The sequence below is a fragment of the Ambystoma mexicanum genome, chromosome 4q, assembly GCF_040938575.1.
Source record: "Ambystoma mexicanum isolate Mex_15411 chromosome 4q, UKY_AmexF1_1, whole genome shotgun sequence".
Classification (NCBI taxonomy): Eukaryota; Metazoa; Chordata; class Amphibia; order Caudata; family Ambystomatidae; genus Ambystoma; species Ambystoma mexicanum.
Window position 1 is genome coordinate 1,042,603,119 of NC_090928.1, and position 12,449 is coordinate 1,042,615,567.

The window sequence follows — 12,449 nt, forward strand, 5'->3', positions numbered from 1 at the left end:
TCCTCCTCGTCTGTGTACACCAGGATGTCCGGCTGGTCCGGTGCGGGTGTAGGAGTGCTGGGCGCTGAGGGCTGCGGTGTAGGGACCGGGGCCGGTGGCAGCTGCGGAGGCTGGTGTTTAACTGCCTGGACTGTGGGAGGCAGAGACGCTGGAATCGAAGGAGCCGGCAAGGGCAGCAGGGGCTGAACCGGGGCCTGCGGTGCTGGAGCCATAGGAGGAATGACTATAGGCACAGGAGGAGGGGCCAGAGAGAACATGTCCCTGATCACATCCAGAAGGATGGGCTCCATCTGAGGAGATCTCATCAGAGTGAGGAACTTTTCAAAAAACCTGTCCTCACAGGCCGGTGGGGTGGTAGGTTATGTTGACGGGGTAGCGGGCGGCTAATGGGGCTGGTGCATACTCTTTCTAGCCAGCTGCGAGGTAAACCTGCCCTGCGCAGCTGATGGATAAGCTGTAGGCCACGTACCTGGTTGACACCAGCCCCACCCTGTAACTCGTTCTCCCACCTGCTCTGTTCCCAGGGGTGGTATCGGACGAGCAGCCATCTTGTCTGGCATGGCGGCCTTCTTGTCGAGCTGCATGCCACGTGCCAAAGTCGTGGTGCTTGGCTCACTGGGCCCGGCCTCCTGCAGGAATCTTGGCGGTGGAGCATGAGACCTACCCTGCACCTCAGGACAGGGCCTGGTAGGCGTGTTGCCCTCGACAGTATCGCCGGTAGTGCTGCGTGCAGGCACCCCCTCGGACATCTGGCTGGTACTAGGGCATAGTCCCTCGGGTGTACACCCGGTAAAGGAATCCTGAGGTCCCTCAGCACTGTCGCCAGAAGGATCTAATGACCCCTCGGCCTGGCGGCCGGTAGCTGAGAAAGCCTCGGTTCCAGTGCTGGTGCAAGAACCTGAAAGGTTCCTCACTCTCTGGCATTTCCTTGGGAAGGAGTCACCTTTGCGGGGTCTGATGGAAAAAAGATGCCCTACCTTGGGGCCTTGACTTGTGTCTGATGAAGTCCTTCAAGTCCTCTGGAGGCGACTTCTCGAAGAGCTCCCTCCACCTAGCTAGCCTGTGATCAGAGCACCGGCTGAAGCCCGCTGGAGTCGACATGCGCAGGGGAGGAGCGTGGCGCCAGAGGACCGAGTACCTGCTTGATAAAAGGAGACAAAAGACAGATGAAAGTATCTGGGGAAGAGCGCATGGTATTACATGGCAGAAGCCAAACCCAGGAGCGCTGGTGAAATTGGCCCGTTCCCGTCGACGCAGAAAAGGAGACTGGGGAGTGGCACTGGTGGGTGGAGTTAGTGGAGTGCATGCTGCCCGGGCCGTGCCTCTAAATCTAAAAGGGAAGAAGATTTTTTCTGGTGAAAAAGGTTCTGTCTCCCGTCCCTAGCAAGGGCAGCCCTTGCAGTATGGAGGGAAGGTGGCGGGACGCAAGAGTTAGGTCAGAACAGCAAATGCACCTCCTATTTTTCAGTAAATGCTGGGATGTTTCAGGGCTGTGTTTTGGCACCTATTTTGTTTTCATTGTATATCAATGGTTTATCTGAAGCACTACTTAATGTGCACACGGATGCCCCCAAGATTGGGAATAGATTCTTTCCGGCATTAATTTATGCCAATGATACAGCGATCCTGGAACACACCCCTCGAACCCTACAACTCTTGGTCACGCACTACACTAACATTGTGTCCTCACTTGATTTACAGGTTAATGCCAGTAAATCGGCTATAGTGGCATGTCAGAAGGATAGGCGCAAGTTAAAACTCTGAGGTATATACACACTAGTGACAGTAAAATCCCATAGGTCAATGAATTCGACTACTTGGGAGTCCATTTTTCCTCCCAGTTTACGGGAAAGCCCCATGCTAGTAGGCAGGAAGGGAAAATGGTGCTGAGAGATATATATCATAGAAGAAATATCTGTGGGAGGAAGGTCTCCATTAGAAATTCGATTATTGGCACTGGGGTGGGCACTCTGCATACTAAAGCCCCCATTTGCTGGACAATCTGTATTCACTCATAAGGAAACTTATTGAAGCTGATTGTTCATGAAGTCTGATCTATGTGCAAAAAAAATGTGTTTGAAAAGCTCTCAAGTTGTCCCCAGACAGGTAGGAAAAAAAACAATCCTCATATCGAATTGTGTTCCGATAGCTGTAATTGTGCCCTCATGTGCCCTGATTGGGCTATGCCTTCGATGTCCTGGCCTATGGGAAGGCCGGCAGGCTTGGCCGGCCCTCCCTCCAAAGCCCACTCCTAAGGCCCAGTCCACCACGGTACGCTTCTGCGCCGCCTCTCTATGCCCCCCCAGTCGCCTGTGTGTGAATGTGCCATGCTCCCCCCTGGTCGGTAGCCTTTGTGTGAATGCGCCAAGCACCCCCCCAATCCCCTGGTCATTCGCCTGTGTGTGAATGCGCCATGCTACCCCCCACTGGTCGCCTGTGTGTGAATGCGCCATGTGTGTGTGAATGTGCCATGCCTCCCCCGGTCGCTTGTGTGTGAATGTGCAATCCCAAACCCCACCTCCCACCCCCCGGTCGCCTATGTGTGAATGTGCCATTCTCTCCCCCCACGGTCACCTGTGTGTGAATGCGCCATGCTCCTCCCCCGGTCGCCTGGGTGTGACTGCGCCATGCACCCTCACCCCCGGTCGCCTGGGTGTGACTGCGCCATGCCCCCCTGCCCATGTCGCCTGTGTGTGAATGCGCCATGCTTCGCCCACCCCCCTGGTTGCCTGTGTGAATGCGTCATGCTCCCCCCCTTCACCTGTGTGTGAATGCGCCATCTCCCCCCCTGTCACCTGTGTGTGAATGCGCCATGCCCTCCCCCCTGGTTGCCTGTGTGTGAATGGGCCATGCTCTCCCCCGGTTGCCTGTGTGTGAATGCGCCATGCTCTCCCCCCCGGTCGCCGGTGTGTGAATGCACCATGCCCCCCCGGTCACCGGTGTGTGAATGCACCATGCCCCCCCCGGTCACCGGTGTGTGAAGCGTCATGCTCCCCCCCTGGTCACCCGTGTGTGAATGCGCCATGCTTCCCCCCCTGGTCACCTGTGTGTGAATGCGCCATGCTCCCCCCCGGTCGCCTCTGTGTGAATGCCCCACGCTCCCCTCCCTGGTCACCTGCGTGTAAATGTGCCATGCTCCCATCCCCCCCAGGTTGCGTGTGTGTAAATGCTCCATGCTCCCCCAACCCCCTGGTCGCCTGTGTGAGAATGCCCATGTCCTGCAACCTACCTTGACTCTTTGCATTCTATGTTACCACCTGCTTGACTTATGAACTACTGGTTGCTGCTGCCTCAATAGGGGTTGGCCCTCATGCTTTGCCACCTACTTTGATACTATGCATTATATGCTGGCGCCACCCCTTTCAGGCTGGAGCTGGCCTTCATGTCTCAATGCCACCTATTCTGTCTTTATGCACTTATGTAACCAAGCAAGCTTTCTTTACAGTGCCACGATGCTCGAGGGCAGCTGTGCGCTTTAAAAATGCAAATAAATAACGTGTACAAGAAATCAAATTGCTGTGCTAAAAATTGCATATTTTTGAGAAACAAGAGTATCATTTAAGTAGTGATGGTAGGTGAAAAAAGTGGTTTGTCCAGTCTTATTTGTATGGCAGTGCTTATGAGCGTAGACACATTCATAATGTTGTGCATGGAGACAATAGGTTGAAGAGATGTAGATCCAATGTCGACAAGAGGGGGGGGCACGCGCATGTACCAATTTCGAAAGTAAAGCAGGGGTATGACGCGGGGGGCATGCGGTTGGTGACATCACGGCAGAGGCGGACCACAAGCGGAAGAGAATTGTCGTCACAGGACAAGGGTTGTAGCACCCATGTATGGGCAGGTAGGAGGGCAGCGAGATGGGGTTTTGTTAGTATATAGATTTGGCTTTGCTAGGTAGATCTGTAGGTCTTTCTAGGAGTAATATGCAAGCACTAGGGCGGCCATTTTTTTGTAGGTCCATGGTAGAAAATGCATTTTCAGCCAGCACACATTAAAGGGCTGCAGGCTTTGGTTAACAGAAAAGTTAGAGCAGCGAGGTTAGGATGGCACGCTCTGTCAAGCTTCGTCAATTAAAAGTTGCAAGAGAGAAGTTTCTCAGGAGGACATCAACTGAAGCCCAAGCAAGATTAGTAGGCCAAAATGAATTAAATGCAGTGAAATTAAATCTATTCACAGTGTCTCAGAGCACAGTTGGCAGCGGATCATGAGATTTGAGGGGTTGGGTGCAGGATGGCTGGACTGAGGGGCGAGGGAAAGAGATCCAATCAGGGGGACAAAGCTGGGTGTTCTAGGGTTGCATCAGTATCCATCGCCTGGCCCATGTCTGCTTGGCAGTTGATGGGTTGGGTTTGGTAGAATGTTCTCGCCTTGCACTATCTCCAAACACAGGGTCCGATTTGCTTGTAGCTATGTATCCATTTGTATGTACAACTGTGCAAGCCAATTACAGCTAGGTTTTCAAACAATCCTGGCTGCTGCGGTTAGGTCTAACATGGCGACATCAGAATAATTGGTACTAAGTGTTTTTCAAAAACGGATTCCTTGAGATAACCAATGGTCGCGTCTCACCGGATGGAGGGTAAAGCCAAGAAAAAACCCCTGAGACTAGGTGAAAAGTATAAATAATCCAGAAGGAGACAGCGCCCAATAATCTTGTTTTTATTATTTATATTATATTTGCAAAGTGCCCTTGAGTGATGACACGTGTTTCGGTCTCCCTGAGACCTTTTTCAAATCTGGGCTATTTCTTAGTCATAGCTCCATAAGGAAGTTAGTGGATTTCACTTTTGTAAACTACATAGTTATTAATAGAACATAGTCCAACATCAACATATAATTGTACATGAGTCAAATCAAAAATTGCAAAGTAGAATGATGGACCACAGTCATGATAATTATGAATTAGCACCGTAACACAAATGTGAGAAAGTGGGAAAAACAAAATTTAAACAATTAAAAATAAATAAATTAAATTAAATGCCAGACAAAAAGAGGAGTGGGGGAAAGGGTGGTAGAGTAATGGGTAAACATTGAGAGAGATAGGTACAAGAAATACATTCGTTAGACAATGTATTGGATCATTATCATGTAACCTGAGTTGGTAATTGCTGGTAAACTCACAGTTAGTGGATTTCACTGATGCCCCTATTTCAAAAGTAATAGATCCGCCGTAATAACCGGGTTAGATCCGTACAAATTGGAATTATCGACAATGTCAGTCATTGCAACTTTGATAGTTTGGTAAATCTTTCTCATCTCACATGAGGTATCTCAGTAATTCTAGCCGTGTGCATATTTTGTTGAAGATATTAACTATATTCTTCAGGGTTGGTTTTGTGACTGTCTTGCTGGGGAAATCTCTGGATTATACAAATTCTAATCCATATTGCAATCGATAGTCTAGGTGATTGGAATCTCGGATGTAGAAATGCATTTAAAATAATGTAAAAAGCAGGGCAAAATAGCATAAGGAATCGCGCACGTTAGAGGGCAAGTAGAACACACGTTACTAGTGTGCTTAAAGTGTTTTGCATGATTATGCACTTGTACGTTTTGCGGCGTGTGAAATGAGGTGATTGAGAGACGAACATAAGCGCGAGAGAGTCGTGCACGTTATCGTGCGACTGACCGCACGCATAGTGAGTGAAAAGGAACATGAAATCATGGACGGTCTCTTACCTCCGCTTTCTATTAGTTGTACAATTGCATGCTACATGAAGTCTCGAGGGGGCGCCATTATGCGTCCTCTATGTGTATATATACGTTTCCATGGTGATGAACTGACTGTGAAGTCCTATCTCCCTGTTTTCTCAAGTGATTACCTGGCGGCCATATTAGAGTGTAGTGTATTCTATAGTTCCATGTTGTTAAATTGCAGGTAGGTCATTAACAACAACTTGGTAACTCTGTAATTTTACATAGTACCGGTGTGGTTCATTCCGTTATGTTATGAAATTATTCTGAAATTATTGGCTGTATTATTTTAATTTTCATTTTTTAAAACACCCATGTAGGTTATTACGGACATAGTTGTGAGAGCCCACACAATGGTAGTGCACCAATGCACAATAAAGATATAGCGCAGTGTGTCTAATTACCAAGGTCTGAAACCCATGGTTACTAAAAGGATCTGAAAAGGAAATTCATATGGTTTAGCAACTCATTATTATGACTTAGTCATAACAAACCGATATGCTGGGTATGTGGTGGGTAAGACCAATGACATCTCAGGGTGGATTAGTAATATGACTGATGAAAACTTCCGTCACATTAGTTTGCTACAAAAAAGACACCATTTCGTTATCTGTGTTGAGGCCAAGTACTGTAGAGTTGAATTTGCAAATTGTCTTGGCCTCGATTTGTCTAAGTTTCTTCTCTTTGTCCCCACCTCTTCTCCTCAGTGTCACTCTTTGGAGACCAATGAACTGTATATCTGCCTGTTGGTCCATTTGGTGTTTTTCTTGCCAATGGCATGCAAGTGGTAATCTGGGATCCTGGATGCCAATTTTCGCTAAATGTTATCGTATTCGGGTCCAAAGTTCTCTGATCGTGCTGCCTATATACACCAATTTACACACACAAATAATTGCATATACCACATACTTTGTTCTACAGTTGATGGGTTGTCTGATCTTCAAAGTCTTGTTATTACTGTTAGAGAACGAGTCTGTTTTTTTATGAGCATATTTGCACAGCGTGCAGGTTGCGCATTTTCTAAATCCGTGGGTGGTAGTTTTCAGCCAGTTCTGTGATTCCTCCGGTATTTCTGGCAAGTTAGAGGGAATTCATTTGTTTCTCAAGGTCTATGCTCTTTTGAAAATTATCCTTAGTTTTTCATCCACAGAGATATTATCATCAAGTTTTAACAGATGCTAGTGTTTGGCTAAACATTTTTTCACATATCTGTAGTCATCATTGTATTTAGTGATGAAACCTATGGTCAGTTGTTCTCGCGTATAGTGCCTTTCTAATAGTGTTTGCTCTTGTGTTATTGACTGACTTTTTTCCCAAGCCTTGTTCACACATTGTTCCGAATATCTTCTCGCTTGGAATCTTGATTTCAAAAGGTTACATTCCTTATTAAAGTATTCCACGGTCTGGCAATTTCTTCTTGCTCTCAAAAATTCCCCTGATGGAATATTCAAAATAGTTGGTCTGTGATGGCAACTTGCAGCATGCAAGGTCGAATTGACTTCAGTGGGTTTCCGATATGTGCGTGTTCTAATTTGATTTTGTTCAATGTAGATCGTAAGGTCTAGAAAGTCTATACTTTTCGCATCACAGGTGCCAGTGAATTGAATGCCCATTTCGTTACAGTTAATTCTGTTCTGAAACTCCAAGAACTCCAGTTCCGTACCTTTCCATAGTATCAAAATGTCATCTATATATTTTAACCAGTGAGCAAGTTCTTTCTGATATGTCTTATCTTGATAGATGATTGTGTCCTCAAATAGGCCCATAAAGATGTTGGCTGGGGCTGGTGCATATTTAGTGCCCATCGCAACTCCTTTCGTTTGCCTGTAGTATATGTTATTAAAATTGAAAATGTTGCATTCTAGAGATAGTTCTAGCATTTCCTTAATCACGAGAGTCTGATGATACATAGATGCTGAGTCATTCCTAAAAGTGTGGTCTATAGCTTGTAGAGCCCAAGTGTGCTGAATTGATGTGTATAATGCTTCCACATCTAGCGTTGCTAATAACCAATCTTTCTCCCAAGTCCAAGATTGTAGTTTAATTATTACGTCAGTGGTATCCTTGAGGTATGCCTTCAATTTCATTGCTCTGGGTCTCAAGATATTATCCAAGTATTGTGAGACATTCTCAGTTGCCCAGCCTATTCCACTTAGGATACGTCGGCCTTCCGGTATGAGATCATATTCCTTATGAACTTTTGGCAGGAAATACATAATGGGAGTGACCGGGTCTTTGATTAGGAGAAAACTCTTCTCATTGTCTGAGGCCTCTGGAGTGCCAGTCCTGTATTTGAAGTTCCAATCTGTGTACAATTTCCTTTGTTGGATTGGCAGGAAGTGTTTCATAACAGTCTGGTGATTGTAAATGTCTGTTAGCCATTTCCAAATAGTTATCCCTATCCATGATGACAATGTTCCCACCCTTATCCGCCTCTTTTATCACTATTGAGTGATCTGTTTCAAGTTTAAGCAGGGCTTCTTGTTCTTTAAGGGTGAGATTGGATCTGGCTTTTGTATGTGAACGTCTTTGGTTAATTCGATAAAGGTCTCGAGATACTGCTTTATAGAAAGTGTCAATAATATTATCCTCTGCAAGTTGTGGTACAAATTTAGATGTTGGTTTGAGTTCCTTAGTTGTCAATGAAACTGGTTCCACGTTGAGATCTCTCAGTACACTGTTAATATCATATCCCACTGGTTCTGTGACGGATCTGAGGAGATGATGCTTAAGTCACTTGGTATAATTTTTTGTTGCTGTTTGTAAGTTCCTGGAGCTTTCGTTGCGAAGAATTTTTTCAGTTTAAATTTTCTTACAAACTTAAAAAGGTCAATGTGCACTTCTGTTTCATTAAAGCTTGTGGATGGAGCAAAAGAAAGGCCTTTGTTAAGTAGATTCTTCTCTTCCAATGATATGGATCTAGTTGATAGGTTGAGAATGAGATCAGGCCCTATTTCAGTCTGTTTATTTCTTTTGAGGTTGCTCTTGTAAGCCTTTTGTTTGTATTTTCTTGTGATTCTTGATTTGTTGGATCCTGTACCCCCCCCCCCCTCCTTCCTCTCCTCCTGGTGTACTGGTTGTTGGTCCTGTGTTCGTAGGTAATTGAAAACGGACCTGTTTTGATATGATATTTCTGTTTCCTTTTTTATATCTTTTAATTTGATTCATGAAGCCTGAAGTTGATCTTCCACTAGTGCTGTCTTTCACACCTGTTGTGACCGTTGTTGTTTTTCTTTCATCTACATTTGGTGTTTCTCCTTCTGAGTCTGCATCTGAGCTCGCGGATGCTGTGTTAGGTGTGCTCGTTTTGGATCCAAATTTGGTTGGTATATTGTATTTCGCTTGAAACGTGTATACTCTGTCATCTTGATAGTCCCTTTCATCTCTGTAGTGTTTCCTGAGTTTCCTTAGTTTTACTTCATCTTGATAAGTTTTAAGAATATCATACATAGTATTGTAGTTCTTTTCTTTTGATGTTTCTTGTGATTATTTCTCAGAAATTTCTATTTTTGTTTTATCTATTAGTTCTATTGTCCTCTTGTGCTCCCGTGTTGCATGTTCGATCAAAAGTTCAATCATTTTCCCGGAGCTCCCATTCAGGTTCTGTTCCCATATTTCTGCCAAGTCATTGTCCAAGTAATTATTGAAGTTAGGGAAGATCAAAATGCGTAGTCCTCTAGGAATTAGGTCATTTTTCAGATAGTTTTCCAGGGATACTATTTCCCAGTACTTGTCAATTTCTTTTTTAGAAAGTCGTTCTAATTTGAAAAATAATTATCTTAAATCTTCTTGTTTCTTTACAAGGTTAAAGAATGTATGTTTGTTGCTACCCTTGGGGGTAAAGAGATTAGCTGTTTCTTCTTGTCTGTTTTTGAGATATTCTGCCATCCTTCTTGCGAAGATGTCTGCCGTTGACCACAACCTGTTGCATAAATTTTCAAACAATCCTGGCTGCTGCGGTTAGGTCTAACATGGCGACATCAGAATACTTGGTACTAAGTGTTTTTCAAAAACGGATTCCTTGAGATAACCAATGGTCGCGTCTCACCGGATGGAGGGTTAAGCCAAGAAAAAACCCCTGAGACTAGGTGAAAAGTATAAATAATCCAGAAGGAGACAGTGCCCAATAATCTTGTTTTTATTATTTATATTATATTTGCAAAGTGCCCTTAACTATGTTCTATAAATAACTATGTAGTTTACAAAAGTGAAATCCACTAACTTGCTTATGGAGCTATGACTAAGAAATAGGCCATATTTGAAAAAGGTCTCAAGGAGACCGAAACACGTGTCATCACTCAAGGGCACTTTGCAAATATAATATAAATAATGAAAACAAGATTATTGGGCGCTGTCTCCTTCCGGATTATTTATACTTTTCACAATTACAGCTAAGAGTTCTTCTGCTGGTCAGCTTAATGATGTAATTGTGGGGTCCCGGGAGATAGGATCATAATGTCATGAAGGGGTATGAAAGGGGTTTTGTTTTAGGAAATGTTGTATCCACTCACAGTGCACAATGTAAAGAATTTTTAGGGGCATAATAATGAGTAGTCGGGGGCCAAGTCAAGCTACAGTTTTGCTACAGACAGCGGACGGTCATTGTACTTGCTTGTGATTGAACAGAGAGAAGCTTATGATATGATTAGTAATTTATAACGTGCTTGTTGTACTCAAGTGTTTCTAGGTGCGACAAGTCAAGGCTCGGTAGTGTAAGGAAGGCATGGTATCAAAGCAAGACAGACACAAGTGATCAGAATTCAAGGGTGTTTATTAAACTGTACAAATGGGTGAGATAAACGACTCATCTAAACCTAAATCTAAGATAGGAGCAAGCTACAACCATCAAATAATAATACCGTCGCATTGGAGTCTAGTCAAATAAAAAGGGCCTCCACTAAAAAACCTATTGCCAATCCTTAACACTATGCTACAAAATAGTATGGGATAATGTTCACAAGAAGAGAAAGAAGTGTTCACAAAATGATAAGTCAGGATGTTATGGCCGGGGTCTCCCTTCCCCAAGTTTTTAGCATGGGACAAGGCGGGACTCTTGAGCAAAGCACACTCCTGCGCTTCTCCGGCACAAGGTTACAGTTCCTTTTCTCAATATCAGGACCTTCTGTGTCCAAGTCACTTTCATGCAAAGTCTCTTGCTTCAGAGGGCCCGATACACCATTAACAACAAAACAAACATTCCTTCTGCTAATCTTCACATCGGGTGATTACTCTTCATCCTTGGATCCCCCTCAGCCGGGCTCTGATCCTTCTTTCAATGTTAGCCTCCCTCAGTCAGGCTCAGACCAACCACTCACTGTGGACATCCCTCAGTCGGGTTCACACTTGTCATCATAATGTTCACGGTTGTATTACTGCTCACCCTAGTTCACATTTGCCGAAATACACAGTTCACTTAGTTTTCTCACAATTCGGAATTCACTTCCGTTGGCTTTCTCCTGGCATCCCTCTGACAGGTTCACATTGCCATTTTAACAGTTGAAAAGAAAGACATTCTAGACCCCTTAGACCCTTAGGTTCTCCTCTCATACAAGTTTGGGTCTCAGCCCCCCGTCAGGCTTTCCCTTAAGCATGCACAGGCTTTACACAGTTTTATCACCACACTCTCGGATGGGTTACTGTTTACCCTAATTTGCAGCCATCCCTCAGTCGGGTTCACACTTGCCCCATTTAAACAGTTCACTTTGTTTAGCTTTCTCTAGGCATCCCAGTTGGGTTCAATTTTGCCTCCACAACTTGCCAAAGACTTTCAACTGTACAAGGGAATTGGCTTGATCCTTGTATGACCAATTTGACACCTCACGCCGGCCTCCCCTAGGGCTTCTTTGTACTTGTAGTTTCTACAACAACTGAAGACATTCGAGTGTGCACAGGATTCAACATAACTGACTGGACAACCACTTCAATTTCCCAGTTCAATAAATTCTCCTCTCCTTGTTCAGGAGCGGGGTACCAGTCAGAGTCCTTCGAATGAGCGCCCACGTGGCACCGGACCACTTAACTCTGGTACCAATTTGGCTAACAAAGGACCTTTGTCTATTAACCTTCTTTCTTCATATAAAGTTGCTCTTCACAACCTTGAGCCCAACACAGTCCGGTCTATTATCAGTTCTTTCCGACTCACCGGCTGTGCCAAACTCTGTTGGCTTCTCCTTCCTCTGGAGTCAAGGATGGTACCACAATGGCAAATGCTTCTCCCCACCCTGGCTATCAGTGCGGGATGGTCCATGTACCGCTGACATCCTTCGCACTGTTCGCCAGCTGCAATTGCCGGTCTTGCGTTTCCCTTCTCTGAGGCTCCGCAGGTCTGGGATCAAAGGGGCAAGGGCAATTCCCTCCTCGTCGTCCTTTCAGGTCTCGAAGCCTTTCTCCTCCGTTTGAACTGCCGTACTGGAATACCTGCTTCCTCATGCATTTGGCCTTGCTCAGAGTATGCTTTCGTGCTCTGCCTTTTATCCCTATGGGAAAACGGAAGGGAAGTCAGGTGTGTGTAATTATCTGCAATTGCCTGACTCTACCTGACCCTTGTGTTAGACATGTCAGGTATAAGGCTCTGGTGTTAGTCTGTTGTCTTTCATGGTAATCGGTCTGTGAGAAAGGGTTTGTGTCAAGAAAGGGTTGGGGGTTGAATTTCTAGATATCCTACGCGGTAGGATGGGGAAAAGGTGTCATAAGGAAGGGGGTTCCGCGTCTCACCATGCAGTGTCCCACTCCCACAAGACCCCTCACCCAGG

The 12,449-nt window shown here is 45.2% G+C and overlaps 1 protein-coding gene across 1 annotated transcript in view; it reads right to left on the reverse strand.

Annotated features, from left to right (window-relative positions):
• The window catches only part of RAB3GAP2 (RAB3 GTPase activating non-catalytic protein subunit 2), a 2,371,691-nt gene that overhangs the window by 1,437,695 nt on the left and 921,547 nt on the right, over positions 1-12,449 (reverse strand). The gene's annotated exons all lie outside the window — the stretch shown is intronic.